This window comes from Nannospalax galili, unplaced genomic scaffold (assembly GCF_000622305.1).
Source record: "Nannospalax galili isolate Female #2095 unplaced genomic scaffold, S.galili_v1.0 scaffold1272, whole genome shotgun sequence".
In the NCBI taxonomy this organism is placed as follows: domain Eukaryota; kingdom Metazoa; phylum Chordata; class Mammalia; order Rodentia; family Spalacidae; genus Nannospalax; species Nannospalax galili.
In genome coordinates, this window is record NW_008332402.1 from 1,222,671 (window position 1) to 1,241,321 (window position 18,651).

The 18,651-nt window shown below is 39.8% G+C and overlaps 1 protein-coding gene across 5 annotated transcripts in view; it reads left to right on the forward strand.

Moving 5' to 3' along the window:
• Slc10a7 (solute carrier family 10 member 7) overlaps positions 1-18,651 on the forward strand; it is a 276,689-nt gene that overhangs the window by 182,475 nt on the left and 75,563 nt on the right. The gene's annotated exons all lie outside the window — the stretch shown is intronic.

The following is an 18,651-nucleotide window of genomic DNA, read 5'->3' on the forward strand; positions in this document are numbered from 1 at the left end:
AAAATGTCTGTATTAAAATTGTTTTTAAATACTGTTTAATTTCAGAGCATATTCTGTAGTTTAAGCATATTAAAAACAGGGTGCTAATTAAGCCTTAGTTTGCAAATTGGCTTAAGTTTGTAAATTAGTTACTGATTTCCTGGAGAAATAATTTTCAATTCCAGCCATATAAATGGAGGGTAGGTCCATAAATGCTTTTTTTTTTCATCCATAAAAGAACTGAGCTGCCATATACAGCCATGGGCTTAAGATTTTTCAAACCCTGACTTCAAGAATCACTTTTGAACTTGGGCAAATTAGGTAGGTAAGCTTTGTGTGAAGTGGCTTCTTCCTCTGTAATGAGGATAGTAACCATACCCCATCCTTTGGCTTGTTTCAGAACTCTGTTGTACCTGCAATGTGCATAGTGTCTTGCAAGCATGTTTAGTGAATACTGTCTATAGGTGCTGTTATAATTATTAATCGGTTCTAGAAACAAGAAATTATTCCTTCATTCAAAAACCTTGATTGAGAGGGCTGGCTGGGGAGATGGTTCCATTGGTAAAGTGCTTGATGGGCAACATGAGGACCTGTGTTCAGATCCTCAGCACTTGCATAAAAGGCTGGACATGGTGGCATGCACCTGTAACCCCAGTGCTGAGGTCCAGAAAATGGGATGCTGCCTAAGGCTTGCTGAACAGCTAGCCTTGATAAACAGGTAAGCAACCAGTGAGAGATGCTGTCTCAAAAAATATTGGTGGAAAGCAGTAAAGTAAGATACTGACCTCTCACCTCCACAAGTATCTGCACACGTGTACACACACACACACACACACACACACACACACACACACAAAGCAACCCCAGATTGAGTCTTATTTTAAGAACAAGAATAGAAGATGAAGCAAAAAGGAGCATGGTCCCTGCCCTCCTAGGACTTACAGGCCAGCAAAGGTAGAAATGGTTCCTCTGTGGCTCTGGAGATCTCATCCAGGACCTTGTGCATCCTAGGTAAGCACTTTATCACTGAACAGCATCCCCAGCCCATGAAAAAAGTGCCTAAACAGAGGATTGCAACCGTGATGAGTGCTGCAGCAGAGATCATGGTGCCCCAGCCTGTGTGTTCAGTGGGAACTGATACTGGCCGGAAGGCTTCCTCACTGATAACGGAAGCTGGTATCTGCATGTGGAAGGAAGCATAGCTCAGTCAAGGTAATGGGTCAAGCACCCAGGGGTGGCAGGAGCAGCTCATACAGAAATGGTAGCATTATTTAATGACTAGGTGGGAAATTAGTGAAAGTTTGAGATTCAGTGTAGAGACTGGGTTGGAGACTCCCAGAGTATAAGCAACAGGAGAAAGGGAGCGAAATGGCCATTCTGAGGTAAGGCATTGATCCCAAACTAAGTGTCGAAAGCAAAACATTCGCCATTGCTCACTCTTGAGTCCTCTGTTCCCTCTTCTACTTGGATTGTCCCATATATGCCTGTAGCGAACCCAGTGCATTTGATTTGCATCAAGTCATGGGGCTGCCCTACCCATAACAATGCCTCCTGCAATCTCCTGACCACATCTCCTTCTGAAGGAAGCTCCGGGTTCATATCAAATTATACCAAGATGTGAGCAGATTCCCTCATGAACAGCACCTCAGACTTTTTGGATCCCTTTACATTCATACCATTGCTGAGGATCACAGAGAGTTGTTTTTTTTGTTTTTTGTTTTTTTTAATGTGGGTTTTATCTGTCTGTATTTAGCATATTTGAAATGAAAACTGGAAAAGCATTAACTAAAAAATAATGCCCAGCCAGGTGTGGTGGCACATGCCTGTAGTCCCAGCACTTGGGAGCCAGAGGCAGGCGGATCTCTGTGAGTTCAAGGCCAGCCTGGTCTACATAGTGAGTTCCAGGACCGCTGGGGCTACAGGGAGACCCTGTCTCAAAAAGACCAAAAATAAAATAAAATGCCCAAATTTATGGTCTGTAAACATGTACTTTTATGAAAAATAACTACAGTCTCTAAACAAAAACAAAAGCTAGTGAGAAGAATATCATTGTTTTACATTTGGCAAATCTCTTTCATGTCCAGCTTAGCATTAGACAGCCGCCAGAAAGCACTTTTTGTATTAACTCTGCTGCAGCATCACATGTCTCCTAGCTTCTGGAAAATTCCATGTGCTATCGTGAGGTCCCAAAAGTAGAAAAGACAAATAAAGTGGACATTACTGTTATTTTGAAGGTAGTTTTTTAACTATCTCTCTGACCTTCAATAAAGGCCAAAGGGACCCATGGGACCCTGGACCACCACACTGTGAGAACTGCTATTTCAGAAGAAGGTGAATGGTTTTACAATAAGGTTATTATTTATTTATTTATTTATTTATTTTTGGTCTTTTTGAGACAGGGTCTCCCTGTAGCCCCAGCGGTCCTGGAACTCACTATATAGACCAGGCTGGCCTTGAACTCAGAGAGATCCGCCTGCCTCTGCCTCCGGAGTGCTGGGATTAAAGGCGTGCGCCACCACACCCGGCAATAAGATGATTTTTAAGCCCAAAGACTCTCGTTTGAGTGAGCGTGCAGTTGTCCTAACAAGTTGGGGTGAAGGAATTGAGGCAGCGTGGCACTCATCTATTTCTGCTTCTCACCCCTTCCTGTCTATCTGCATTTGAGCCCATTACAAATTCCAAATGATTCTTAGTGCTGGTAGAGAGACACCTGTGTTTGACAATACAGCATTTGAAATTCCAGAAACGGGATCTTTTTTGCCTTGGTTGCTGATATAAGGCTAATTCCCCATTCAAAGTAAACTGTGATTCCCACATGGCTTCCTGTGAGCATCAGGTCACTTTGCTTTCTGTGACACAGCTCCTCGCCTGGAGACCGCTGTTTCACTCTTTATCTCTCAAGAAGTCTGATTCGTGAGGTATAGAGCTAAAGTAACAGGAGGGTTGTTCTCTGGTCCTTCAACATTCAGAAATGTCCCCGTCTCCTAATATTTTCTAAGGTGGCATGGAAGTGCCTTCTGAAGGCAGTTGAAACTGTTTGGCGTGATACACCGCATACAAATGAGTTTGGCATCATTCCTTGACAGGCTTCAGAAACAACATTCCTTATGTGAATTTTGTTACATTTGATAAATATTCATTTTTATTCCTTTTAATCATACTGTTTACCTATAATATTAAGCTCTACCCCCATCCCCCACTGTTAATGAGGATAAATTCTACCCTTTTAAAATTTGTCCTAATCATGTTTCTACCCATATAGCATTAAGTACTTTGTTGATGGTGGTTTCCCCTCTTCACAATCTTAAAAGTACTCTCAGTGAGGAAGACCATGCCAATGGAAAAAGACTCCTTTTTTTTTTTTTTTTTTTGAGCCAGTAGCTCATTATGAACAATACATGCTTTTGAACAATATACTTTATTTTACAAATCACCGCTAACACTTGTTCATTAAGAAGGGGCAGGCATACATAATAAAACATTCTAGAAGGGCAGATGACAAGTCACTTGCACTCAATTTGATCTGAGTTACCTGTGAAATGTGTCACTCATTGGTAAATGGTTAGGAGCATGTTGGGCTCAGTCAGGGGGCATGAATGAGTGGTCCACTGGCCACATGAAGAGGACAGGCTTTCTTCAGCTTGCATAGAAGTGTATGGGCATATGGGGCCTGTGTGTTTGTATGTATTTTCATCTGAATTTGAGTGCATGTATTGTCTGTTTCTTCTGTTGGCCCCTTTATTTTCTTACCTGTGATCCACTTAAATGTATATTTAACCTTAGCAAACTGACTGCTCCACATCAAGCAGCCACATCAGGGAGAACAAAAATAGAATCCAAGAAGATTACAATATGCACTATGACATAAGAAATCACCTAATGAAAAATTCTTTGGCAAAAAAATTTCTGACTTATTTTATTCTTAGATGCATGAAAAAGGTATCTGTAAAGTAAATAGGAAATAATGGTTGATTAAGAAACATGCTTCAAGAAAATGCATTTATTTTATGAAAATTAAACACACATACACACAGAGGAATTAGGACGTTGGAATTAGGAAAGGTAGTTGCATCTTCCTCAAAGAGATCGCCTATCAAAACTTTGCTTTAGCATTGTTGCTTTTATTATGAGGGTGACATTGGATTATAAACACAGACTATTTAATATGCATTTAAATATACAGAATCAACCACAACAGTCTGTCAAGTGCAGGCCCTGGCAGTGGTGCTTTACCTGGAAGGTCCCACAGCGCCACCTAGTGCCTTGGGTTTTCTTTTGCATATTTAAAAAATCCATTGACCACATTTTAAATCTAGTATGTCATGAAAGTAAATACGTGGCTTAAGCAGTACAAATACAGTGATATAAACCAATTCTTACTCATGTAATTGAAAACATCAGGTGGAACTCTACAATAATGATAATAGAGCATCTATTATAAAAATTTTCTGACTAAAATAAATGATTAGCATTTCCAGTTCACAACCAGAAATACTCATCAAAAAGACTATTGCATTGTAGGTAAATTAATAGAACTACTGATATGTTTTCTGTCTCATGTAAGTGCTTTATCCTTTAATTTTCTGTCATTCTACAATCAATTAAAGGCCATATTCCCAGGCTGCTTCTAAAGTTGATGAATCCTATCCTCAAATATTTTACCAGTCAACACCACATACCACAGCACTTATCAACTTCAGACAAAATTGTATAATCACTTTATGTGTTAGAATTATGAGGAATTTATAGATGGATAAAATGATTCTGTTTTAAAAAATGTGAGTCCAATTAAAGAATGAAATATACTTATAGATCCTTTTTTGAAAAGACCGCTAAGAAATATAGTTAAGTAAGGAAAGATAAAGCCCTGTGCAGAATCCAGTGGATAACATGATTTTCATAAGAAAGCTTTAAATTTGACTAATTTACAAAGGCTAGCTTTGGGGTAAAACACTGTGTGCTATTTTGTTTCTGTGAGGAGTCACCAGAATGTCTCTCAGTTTAGTCGGGTACTAGAAACTCCTTTCATCTTTTCTACTTTCCTGTACAACTAAGATTTTTCTACTGGGATTCTTGTACTGTTTTATGTAAGGTCAATGAGTGTTAAAATAATAAACCATTTCATTTTTCCTTGTAATACTCCTCCATATTAAAACCACTAATTTTTTAATAAAAAAATATTATTATGAGATAAGGTAAGGTACCCATCGTACAGGTTTATCTTTTTAGAAAACTTTGTGATACGGCCTTTTCATTGTTACTTTTTTTCCCTCCCCTCCCCTCCCATCCCCATCCCTTCTCTTCTTTTGTACATACATAAAAACTTGAAGAAGACAGAGAATTTTGTCAGTCTATGTCCTTCACAGTATCTGCCACATAGTAAGCACTTGGTAAGAAAGTGTCAAATGAGGGGCCAGGAAACGGCTAGGTAGAGAAAGTGCTTGTCTTGTAACTGACTACCTACAAGCCAGGCCAGCATGGCAGAGACAGAGATGGGTGCCTCCAAGGCTAGGTGGCTGGCTAGAATAGCCAGAATCTGTGAGCTCCAGGTTCAGCCACAGACCGTGCCTCAATAAATAAAGAGAAAAGCAACTGAGGAAAATACCCATCATTAACTTTAGACCCCCCCACACACACACATACACACACACACATACACACATACACATACACCACACACACACATACACACACACATACACACATACACCACACACACACATACACACACACACATACACACACACATACACCACACACACACATACACACACACATACACACACATACCCACACACATACACCACACACACATACACCACACACACACACATACACACACCATATATACACGTGTTCTTATGCCCAATGTCATTAATATATGAACACTGATAAGAATTGGTTCAAATTTTATAACACCGAAAGCACTCGTTATAACTTTCAGCATTTGAGCACGTCCCATTTGTATGTTTTCTTTTTTTTCTTTTCTTTTTTTTTTTGGTCTTTTTGAGACAGGATCTCCCTGTAGCCCCAGCTGTCCTGGAACTCACTGTGTAGACCAGGCAGGCCTTGAACTCACAAATCCACCTGCCTCTGCCTCCCAAGTGCTGGGACTACAGGCGTGAACCACCATGCCCGGCTTCTCTATTCTTATTAAAAGAAAATGTATTTGTCTGTATTCGTTTAGAATACAGGCACAGTGAAATTCAATCAGTGGGTCATAAGAGCAGTACACTGATTGATTCCTTTTTATATTTTAGTTACTGATAATTCTATCATATGAACTAATGGTTGCAATGTTTAAAATTCTTACAGGTACACTTAAATGAATCATAATGCTAATTAGTCATTAGATATATTCAATTCCTATTTAGTTAAAAGTCTATGCTACTTTATAGCTACCTATTAGTGGAAATCCATTGTTTTAGTTTAAACATCTAGCAATTCTTACTAATATGGCATGCATGGATTTGAGCATTTTTAACTGTCAAAGTGTATAGAAGTTGCCCTCTACTGGGGAACTGGAAAAATCATAGTGACATAGATTTTTCAATTTCCTTGAAGATTCTTTAGTTAAATGTGTTTGTGATTTTCCCATGGTCATTTCTTACTCTCTGGCACTTTTAAGTTCCAAAGATATGGAAATATTTAGCAGAGCATATTTAAAAATAAATATCTGACCAGATGTGGTGGCACAGGCTGGTTATATCAGCACTTGGGAAGTGGAGGCTTAGTGATTTTAAGTTCCAGGCCAGCCTTGGCTACATAGAAAGACTGCCTCAGAATACAAACCAAACAACAATAACAAAACACATAACAGGACTGAGGAGCTGGCTCCCTGGGTAAAAGCACTTGCTATGCAATCCCAATCCTGAGGACCTGAATTCAGTCCTTGGAAACCACAGAGTAAGCTAGATGCAGTGGCACACATCTGTACTCCCAACATACCTACCCAGAGATGGGAGGCAGAGCCAAGAGAATCATCTGGAAGCTCACTAGCCAGCTACTCTAGAGTACGCAGCACACCAGTGGAAACAGCAAGAGACCCTGCTTCAGACAAGGTAGAAGGAGAACTGACTCTAGAAAGCTGTCCTCTGACCTCAAAACGTGCACTGGGTGTACACACACACACACACACACACACACACACATCATATACACATACTAAAATAATCAATATATGTGATATAATTATTCCTACAGTCATTTCTGATCCAAAATAATGTTTCCTTCCTTATAATACTCAGAAGGTAATTATGATCTAGAAGCAGTTGTGTTGGAATAAGTCTTTACTGAGACATTAGGGAAATTGGCTGTATATAATTATACAAAATGAGTCAGTTTTGTTTTTAACCATTTGCCTCAGGAATTCAAGCATGGAAATGCTAAGCATGCTGACAGTTTTTTCAACAACTCCTTTACATTTTCCTAAATAATACAGAAAAATTTTGGTCATGGTTAGGTGGTAGTGGTGGTGGTGGTGGTGGTGGTGGTGGTGGTAGTGTGTGTATGTATGTGTGTGTGTATTTATATACATGTATATTTTGAGTGTGGGTGCATAGCCACATTGTATGTGTGGTAGTCAGGGACAGCTCTTGCTTTCTACCATATTTTGAGACAGGGCTTCTTTTTTATAGTTTGCTACTATGTGCACCAGGCTGGCTGATCCTTGAGCTTCCTAGAATTCTCCTTTCTCTTCCTGCCATCTCACCTAGGAGTGTTGAGATTACAGATGTGCACTATCATCCCTGGCTTTATGTGGGCTCTGGGGATTTAAACTCAGGCCCTCAGACATATGTCTCAAATGCTTTACACGGATGCTTCCCTGCTCCAATGTGATGCGATCTTATTGTTCAAATCTTCATACCAAAGATTACATGATCACAAATGGCAAACTCCAGTCACAGCTCTTATAAACCACATGCTCTGATGGCCCAGTCACTGCCTTTCTTCCTGCCTTCAGTTCAGATAGGCTTTGGGTAGCACTGTCCTGGAGAGGTTTGGAACTCAGGATCCATCCTTAAGTTGTTCATATTCTTAATTTGATATTTAATTTTAAAAGTGTATGTCATTAAGTAGAAACTGATTTTCAGTTGACATTGATGATGGGAGTTAGGTAGGGGATGAACAGACTTTGAAAAGACAGCCTGGTAGTGAATCCTGCTCCCCCACCCCTTGCTTTTCTGGGTAAAGAGGAGAAGATTGTGGGATGCTCAGTTGAGATGCAGACCTTCTTAGCACCATTGGTTAATCCATGTCTTTCTCTCAACTGGAGCCTCTCTGAGTCAAAAAGTTGAGGACCAGTTTTCTAAGCTGTCGGGATATTGGAATATTGCAAAAATGGGAGTAAAGCAGACTGCTGATACATGAGGCAAGTGGAGTGCGGCTGTCTCTGCTCATTTTGTCCTCCTCATACTCGGTATTGATCGTCACGGCTAGATCCAACTGCAGAGTGTGCTGTCACTTAGACACATCCAAAAGGAATGGATGAGCATTGCCAAACCCATTCATTTCACATAAATAGACTGATTTTTTTGTCTGTTTGTATATATTAAAGGTCTGGAATAAGTCTGAGTGCTAGTTTTGATTAAGCTGTTATTTTTAAAAGGAAATCAATTTCTAATTATTTTAGAAGGTTTTTTTTCTTTGTAACACCCAGAGGCCTGAATTAAAATCCCCTGTCCCCAATCCCCCACAGGCTGTTTTCCTGCCTCTCTTTTTTATGCTCTTTGGCCCTCACTCTGCCCCTAAGCTCCACCTTACATATCTCTACCTTACTTTTTTGCAAAACTTTGTAGATGTGCTCCTCCCTAGCCTTGTTAATACCCTTTTTTTTTTTAAAGAGAGAGAACACCTATTAAGATTTGATTTTCTTCAAAAATATTTCTCTAGTCTGTTCTAACTTTCCTATTCTTTTTCTCTTTGCTTTGTATGTATAATAAATAATATAGTACAGGTAATAACTTTCAGGTCTTCTATATGTGAACTTTGCCCTACTCCAGTTGTTTATATGAGTCTGTGTTATAGAATCAGGATGGAATATGTGGCACCCTTAGGTGCTACTTTTGTGTTTCCACTAAGTCTATAACTACAAGTGAGAGATTCCTCTTCCTCAACTTCACAGTCTAGAAAGGGAAGTGGCAGATTATCTCTGATACCCTTGATTCCCTAACTTCCCAAGCAACGTTTTTTTTTTTTTTTTTGCTTGAAGGTATTTTATTAAAAATTTAAATTTCTGTGTATAGAATTATAGGAAAAAAATTTCAAACAACTTTTAAAAATTAATTTCTATTGCATTTATTATTTTTATTTTGTGCAAGGGTAGGTACGTGTGTATGCCATGGCGCGTATGTGGAGGTCAGAGGACAACTTAGGGGAGTCAGTTCTCTCCTTCCACTGTGTGAGTCCTGGAAATTGAACTCGGGTTGGCAGACCTGGTGACAAGTACCTTTACCTGCTGAGCCATCTCATCAGCTCTCAAACAATTCTAACCAACATGTAAACTCATGATGATAGAGACGATTCCATAACAGGATGCATATTCATTCTCGCTCTGTCTCTCTCTCTCTCCCCTGTACAATTCTTCTATTTCTGTACAGTACAGGACCATAGGACCATAGCAGCACCTTTGTCATAGGTGTGTTTGAGGACTGAATGAGTTATATGTATAAAATATGTATAAAAACATAAAACAGCTTATGATGCATATACTGTAAGCATTCAAGAAATGCCAGCTTGTTTCATCAGTATTACAAACATAGGCTCTTAAAGCACTACGAAAGTGTATTTCTCATAGAGTAGATAAGCTGCTCTCTGAGACAGTCATTTGTGGGACACATTCATTCATTCATTTGTTCAGCAAAAAAAATTTCATTAAATACTTAGTATCGTCCAGGCATTGTTGTATTGTGAATATCTATACGTGGAGCAGCAGACACACATCAAAACTCTTAAGCCAGTGGGAATAAATATCCATTGTTGTACCAGTAATCAAAGAGGTTATTTAGCATGTTAAGTTCGTTTATTCACACCCCTTTTGCTACTAGTGGTGGTGGTGGTGGTGTGTGTGCGTGTGTGTAATATATGTTATTAGAAACTGTTTTGATTTGTATTGTATATTTGTTATTTATTTCTTACAGTCCATCTCCTGAATATATTGTCTTTAAAATGTTTTCTCCTCCCTCCCCTTTTTTCAATACCTTTTTTGTCCCCCATGGGCCGCCTCCTGACCTCTCAGCTTTTGTTTGGATTTTGGTTCCAGCCTCTTCACTCTTCCTATGGCTTAGCCATGCTGTCTATAAAATTGGGACAATAAGGTACTTACTGGGATTTTAAATAAAATAATATTTGAAAAGTATTTAGCATAGTCCCTAGTATATAATATTCCTCAGTGACTATTGGCTATTGGTCTTATGGATTTGCCATCAGCTAAAGGAAAAGTGCCATATGTTTCCATGGTTTCATTTCAGGCCATAGGTGCTTTGGCCAACTGTTGGGTAACAAGGAATCACATTAGAAAGCTGGGCTTCTTGAGTGTAATGTTTGCTGTGCTGCTAATCAATCAGGTGTTTGCATATTCATAGGGAAAACACAACTGCAATCCCTTGATTATGGCTGTGTGCCACGCTGGAGCCCTATAGGCCAAAATGAACCTTCAGCAGATAAGATCTTGCCTTTGTTCCAAAAGTTTGTGTCTGTATAGTCAAGTCATTAAAAAAAAAAATCTTTCATGTAATTTCCTCTTGTTACCTCCTAGGACTGTGGTCAACAGATAAGCAGTTTCAAGAAGCTTCTTAGAACGTACTTATTGCATTTTAAATGTGTAAACTTAGAAGACATTTATATGAAAATTTGTTGAAAATACAGAAAATTTCCACATCCATCTTGCTTTGGGCAGTAATTGCATCTCAGATGCTTTTGTCACTCTTCATCTGAATGGAAAAGGCCAAGTCAGCAGCTATCAGTTTAATACAGGATGGTGAGTTTACATACATAGAGAAGAGATCGATTATTCAGTATAGAAACACAAAGAGAGTCAAGTGTGGTGGCATGTGCATGTGGGCCCCCACTTAGGTGGTAGAGGCAGGAAGATCAGGGTTCAAGTCAAACTTGGCTACAGTACCAATGTCAAGGTTGCCCTTTGCAACATGAGATCCTGTAAAATAAAATAAAATAAAATAAAATAAAATAATAAAATAGGTCAGGCATGGTGGCGCATGCCTTTAATCCTAGCACTGAGGAGGCAGAGGCAGGTGGATCCTCTATGAATTAAAGACTTGCCTGGTCTACAGTATGAGTTCCAGGCTAGCCAAGGCTGCATTCAAAATAACAAAAACAACAAAATCATTCATTTAGACACTTTCGTCCTTAACATTTTTCACCATGTTGGTGGTTATTAGTAATAGACATGCTTTTCCTTGTTTATGTTTGTCTGATATCTGGATATGAGGACCTTAAACTCCACTCATTCTGTTTAGCACCCTAATTTCTCCTCCCGACTCTGGCCTTTCCTTTCTACATAATCTTTGGCAAGAAGAACCATCTTCAGATTAGAAATACTAAAGTCAATATTGGAAAAGGAATGTAGGTCTAAGATAAGCAGACTCTATCTGCTAGCCCGGACAGACGACTTCATCCGGGATCTGAGAAAACATTTGTGATTGCCAAGTCTCTGTCTTTGACAAATCATACAGAAAAGGAAGTAGAATCAACAGCTGGAGATGTACACGTGTCACTTCAAATATCAGAAGAGGAAGAAAATGGGTTGTAGGCACTACTCACCAGTTATTTTGATGTCAGTCTGGAGAAGTAGGAAAGCTTGGTTAATTACAGTGACTGATAAGGGATCACAGAGGAATGAGCTGTGAAGCTCTAGGAACTAGCACAGGTTCAGTCAAAGTCAGAGAGAAAAGCACGTTACACATTTCTTTTTGAAATACAGTTGTTAATTCAAAGCAATGCTATCAAGCAGAGATCTGCCAGCTATTGCCCATGGGGCACCTGTGACCATTCTGTTTGTTTACCTGTTGTCCTTGGCTGCTTTCCAGGTACTCCAGCAGAGTGGGGTGATTACTACAGTATAGCCTAAGATACTGATCTGCTCTAGACTCTTAAATCCATTCATTCTGAATTTCACTGCACCTACAGATTACCTGGGGAGCTTGCTAAAATAAAGATTATGATATGGCAGGTCTGGGGAATAATCTGAAATTTGATAAGCCCATTGCTGCTGGTCCTGAGACCACATTTCAGTCAAGCCAGGGTCTAGATTTCAAAAAGACGCCTAGAAGATTCATATGTTTAAAAAGAAAAAGAATAAACTGTGAGTTGGATGTCAGTTCCATTGGCCAGAATCTGAGTTTTATTTGAGTTATAATATCCAAGCATCAGTGTTATCTTAAAGTTTTTCTGATCATTACAAAATGATGGCCTGATTATCTTTTCCTTGTGCAAGAATATTAGCCTAGTGCTTATATTTGAAGGGAGCAAGAGTGAGCTTTAAAACGTGTGCTTAGCTGACCCATTGCCCACTGAGTTTGCTGGACACTTCTGCTGCAAGACAGTGTCTTGGGTTTCGGTACATTTTTGGAGCAGAGAGACTGACTAGCTTTTGTTCATTTCAAGACTGTTTGAATAGAATCTTCCTGAGCAGTAAAGGGTTGGTTCACTTTAGAATAGATCCAGGTTCCCTATTTGAATCAGTATTCTTTCCTGTAATGCAGCCCACCGAGGATGCAGGCATCTACCAAGCCCATCTGCATCACTCGCTGGAGTTAAGGGTGAAGAGAGCTAACACCAACACCATGGTCCAGCCACTTGCTTTGCTATGAGTGATTACAATCCTCTGACTCCTTCCCAAATGTCTTGGGTCTTCTGCTGTCATATATGAAAATGCAGTGTATGATGTTGTCACTGGCAAAGAATGGCAAACCTTGGGCCCTTCACAGTTTACAATGTCCTTTCCAATTAATGTACCCCAGCTCTCTGACTGACACTTTCCTTTCTCTGTACACATCTTCCCCCTTTTTAAAAAATATTTTGTTTTTTTATTTTTATGTGTGAGTGTATTGCCCGCATATACATAAGTACACCCGTGTCATTCAGTGCCCACAGAAGTCAGAAGAGGCCTTCGGATCCCCTGGACTTGGAGTTATAGAGTGTTGTTAGCTACCATATGGGTGTTGGAAATCAAACCCAGGTCCTCTGTAAGAGCAGCCAGTGACCTTAACTGCTGAGCCATCTCCAGTTCCCCCATCTTCTCTTTTTAATCCAACTCACCTTCTACTTAATAAAGTTCTTAAGTGAAAATCCCCTCCATTTCAAGCATCCACGTCTGTGCTCATCAGCACCTATTTTACTCTCTTTCATAGTGAAGAGCTATTGTTCCACCCCCTTTCTACAGAGACGCCCCTCTGCCTGCGTAGGGAGCTCCTTCCCGCTGTGTACAGAGGACAAAGTTAGTATTTTAAGTCCTCTAGCAAGCGTGGCTTCAGACTGGAGAGATGAACTGGTCAGCCTCAGCAGCTAGTGGGATCAAGTTCCAGTAGGCTTGTTTGTCTATATTCACTGTAGTGCCCAACACCCAGCACACAAACCAGGATGTTCATGCCAACTTCTAGGACACCCTCTTCCCCAACAGAACTTGAGTACTGCTCACTGTTCTAAGTATTCAAAAGGTACTTAGTCTGTGAAGGCTCAGTTCTAAAGTGAAAGTATGTATAGGCAGAGAAGGAAGAAAGAGACTCTCAAGGGCCAGTAGCCAGGCTTTCTTTTCAGTAACCTTCCCTTGGGCTCTTAATGAATGTCTCTTGGGTTGAATATCTTACTTAGCCTAGGCTGGCCTCCAACTCACTATATAGCTCTGTCTAGCCTTTAAGTGCCGATCCTTCTCCCTCCGTGTTCCCAGTGCTGGGATTACAGGCATTCACTCCCACACAACGCTGTGTCTTTCTTAAAGTTCATTAAACTGTGTACTTTGGCATCAGTGTTTGAATATCATATTCTTTGTTACCATATATCCTGACCTCATCATTTATATTCAGGTGTCTGCAAAACTCCCCATACCACCCTGTATAACTTACTGCTTAGAATTTGTTGAGCAGAACCACTCATCACATTTTGATTTGCCATAACTTTGTTCTTTAAGGATAAACTTTTCTCTAACTTTTTAAGATATCATCACATCCTAGCTACAGGACAAAAGGTAAAGACAGCTGAGGGAATCTTAGTTGTCATTAACATTTTTAAGTTGCTCTTTCATTAATGTAAGTACAAGGCTCCAAGGAAAGACATTGTCAAAAATTAATGCTAACAGCAGCATTACTCTGAAGTATCACCAGAGGAAAGAACCAAAGAAGCAAGATTCTATTTATATTATGAAAAAGTCAGTTACTTAAAGGCTCTGGGATAGAAAGAGAATGAGCCTTCCTCTAATTTCTACCAGGGAAGGTGAGCCAGCACTGTTAGTGGTTTGGGGTTACTTTAAGAAAGCAGTGGCTCTGTGGTTAAGAGCATGTACCAGGTACGCTTCAGAGTACCTGACCCACTTCAGGCAGCTCACAACTGCCTTAACTCCAGGCTCCAGGGGAACAGACACCCTCTTCTGGCCTCCACAAGCACTGTACTCATGCATACAAACCTGCTCTCAGACACACATAAATACACACATAATTTAAATTTTTTTTTATTTTTATGTGTATGAGTGTTATGCCTGCATGTAAGTGCCCCCGTGTCGTGCAGTGCCCATGGAGGACAGAAGAGGCTGTTGGATCCCCTGGAACTGGAGTTATGGACAGTTGTTAGCTGCCATGTGGGTGCTGTGATTTGAACCCAGGTCTTCTGCAAGGACAGTGTTCTTATATGCTGAGCCACCTCTCCAGCCCCTAAAAAATTTTTCAAAGAAAAAAATTGAAACCTCTCCTAAGGAGAGGTTTAGCTAGGCCATTGTTTGCCTCGGAAGACCGATTACTGTCTGGGAGTTTCCTTGGCTGAGGTATAGCCACTCAGCTCATATTACTTGTGAGGATGTATGAGAGGTGGACAGGTGAGGATTAGTTCAGTGGTCCCTAACCTTCCTCACAAAGCTGAGCTTCTATTTTTCTGTGAAATTGAGTTATGCAGTATCCTGGGGACTGAGGTCAGGGTCAGTAACCGTGAGATCACTGTAACTTACAGTAAAACCTGTTCATAACTTTTTGTATTAAGAATACAATGAGAAGTGCACTTGAGTTTTGCCTTCTCAATGAATCCCGTTTCTGAGAGAGGTACGTTGGCATTGCTGTTGTTTCTGTTGCAGGTTTCTTGTTTACTTGCATGTGGCTGAATGTCAGTGTCCAAACTTGACACTTTTCTCTTTCCACTAGAGTCATTGGCAGGTGTTCACACAATAGCTCGCATTAGAGATGTGAATGGGTTTTTAGGGGACAAGAGCCATCACTTTACGACTTGAGTTCTCCAGGTGTTGCAGTTGGAAAGCTTTATGGGCCAGATCCTTTCAAGGATGCTAGAAACTCTGACTTGACCTTGACGCTTCATAGAGGGGTCACGTCTTTGGCTAGAAGTTCTCACCTACCTCTTCTTTGGCTTTTTTTCATCTACAAAGTATTTACTGAGAAAAGAGAAAGGAGAAGAAATTATAGATCCAAGAAGAAATAACATGTTTATTTGAATTTCTTTTTTAATGTATATGTTTCTTGACTTTTTTGTGCACTTCATACAAAGCATCTTATCTATATACCCTCTCCCCCATCCTCACTCCCCTATGGTTTCCCCCCACTGGATTTCATGCATTCTGTCATATATGTTAAGGCCAATCGAGTCGAGTTTGTGTATCTGGATGCCCACTGGAGTCTAGTCAGCCTATCTAGAGTCTCTCCCTTAAAGAAGGTAGCTTTCAATGTTTATTGCTGTCATGGTTTAAACTCGAGTGTACCCCCTTTACCACTGATATTTGCAAAACCTTGGCTTTAGAAAAATGTATTAGCCACGTCACATGGTGACTTACTTCTGTTTGTTTCATGCCATCAGGAGCCATATTGAGTCTACGCTTTTTTTTTTTTTTTTTTTTTTTTTTTTTTTTTTGGTCTTAAAGCATAACCCTGCAGAAATGGCTTAAGATTGCAAAGATTTTTTTTAATTTTATTTATTTATTACTAGTATTGTGGGAGGGGAGGTGGTACATGTGTGGAGGTCAAAGAACAGTGTTTGTGGAGTCAGTTCTCTTCTTCCACCATTATGTAGGTTCCAGGGATTGAACTCGTGTCATCAGGGTTGCATCATCAGGCAGCAAATCTTTATCCACTGAGCCATCATGCCAGCCTCCCAAAAATTCTATATACACACCATTCAAAACTACAGGCTCTGAAGTTAAGGAGACGCTCAGCTCCCAGCCTTGCCTCTCCATACTTCATTCACTGTGTCCAAGGTTCATTCTCCTTACTTTGTATTACGGGTACCTACTCTATACCATTACTGTGAGGATTTCAGACACATAAAGTCCTTAGCACACTATCTGACATGAGTACGTCATATTAGCTATCATTATTTTACTAATAATTATGATTACTTCACCCAAAGTTATCAGTCAGTGTGTCATGGCTGACTCATTTCCCACTACAATTGAAAAGTATGTTTCAGTGTTATCTAATAATCAAATGTAGTTAATGATCTTAAATAGCCCTTCTTGAAAAAGTAATAATGTTTGACCATTTTAAGATGCATCCTATCACTCGCATGTTTTTAGCATCTTGGGAGTAAATTTTGTAAATCCTTGGTAGAATCACAAAGAAGTGTGTGTGTGTGTGTGTGTGTGTGTGTGTGTGTGTGTGTACAGAGAGAGACAGAGAGAGAGAGAAAGTAATCACCCAGAGAAACCTGCAGATACCTGTGCTCTGCTTTGCAGAATAAGGTCATCTCTGAGAGTCAGTTGTCACATAGGGTCAAAAACCATCAGTCAGCTAATCTCTGCTTATATTTCTTGGGTATAATTCTGCAGAAAACGATGATGGCTGAGATCTGCTTCCTAATGAGCAGTGCTATAGTGAATTTAGAGTTGAATGAAGCTGGCTCAAATTCAGCTTTTGCTTTGTGACCCTGAGTTGGGTTGCTTGACTTTTCAGAGCCCCATAGCTGCTACGTAACTTAACTGCCTCAGTAGGGGTGAGTCAGATTTTAATATATACATGAAAGTGCTGAAGCAAAATACCATTACTGATACTAGTATTATTAGTAATACTATTGCTATTCTGTTATTACAAAGAAGAATGAAATGGGCATCAGGAGGAACATGAACCCCAGGCACTATATGATAACCAGTGTGCTATCGACTCTTCCAGTACAAGACAGATGTCCCCAGAGTGGCAGTGCTCAACCCTGGGTAGAAGTTCTTATCCCATCACAGATATCTTTTGTTTCTCAAAAGTGTTGCTGGTACTATTGACAATTTATGGTTGACATAATACAAGTTTCTATTTTTCTGTTTGCATTTAATTGAACTGATAGACAAAGGTAAAAATTGTTAGAGAAGAAGCCAATTTAAATCCCTTTTCCATATACTAAACTTTTAAGCTATTAATTCATTATACCCTTCTTTAAGTCTTTGATGGTTTGCTAATGTTGATAGGATCAAACCCAAGAATTTTCCACTGGCCTACATGGCCTTTGGTGATCTGGCCTCTTCCCCTCCACTTAATACTGTTTTTGCTCAACTTCTCATAGCTTTCTGAATCCCCCTGTTCTCTGCTTTCTGGACTACCCTTTTTTCTTACTGGACTATCTTCCATTAAATTCCTCAACCTCATCCTTCACACACTCTCCAAAGAGAAATAATCACTATATCTTTCATACTATTTCCCTTATATCAGTGTATTTAACCTTACACCTCTTTGTATTGAACTTGTCCATAGGTCAACAGACTTATTGGCCTATAAGTCTTTGGAGCATAGGGGCCATGTTGGATTTATCCTGAATCTCCATTGAGGAGCATGGCGGCTGGCATATAAGTGAATGTTCAATAAATATTTCTAAAAATTGACATTAAATTGAGTGAAACTGAAACAGCCAGCTATTTTTTATTTTCACATTACCTTATAAGGCTTGGAATGCCTCCCAAATTCTGAACATATTCAAAATCATTCAAGGACAGTAGCCTTTCAGGCCGGTGAGATGCCTCAGCAGGTAAGGGTGCTTGCCTAATGACCTGAATTTGATCCCCAAGAATAGCTATTCCGAGTTAAAATTATTTGGGCATCTGGCACATCTACTTTCTGAAATGTAGTAGACACCAGTAGAATTGATAATCCATGGTGCATGCTATAATGAGATTTGAAAGTATGACCTGTTGTTCTCCCTCTTGTGAATGGCCAAAATTTTCATGATAAACATTCAATAATAAAGTAAGTCTGTATTAGAATAGTCACATGTGTCACATGTGTATATACCCCCAAAAGTCATAGTTGCAATCAATGTTGAAATAAGGTAAATCCCTCATACCACATCTACGACTATGTGGTAACTGCAAGAACAAAAGACTGTCTTGTAAACACCAAAAAGATTGTTTTTCAATAATTGAAAGTGGTCCCAGGCCTGGATCTTGAGCAGGGTACTGTCTATGTGGATCTTCACCTGCTTCCTCTCTCTCTCTCTCTCTCTCCTCTCTCTCTCTCTCTCTCTCTC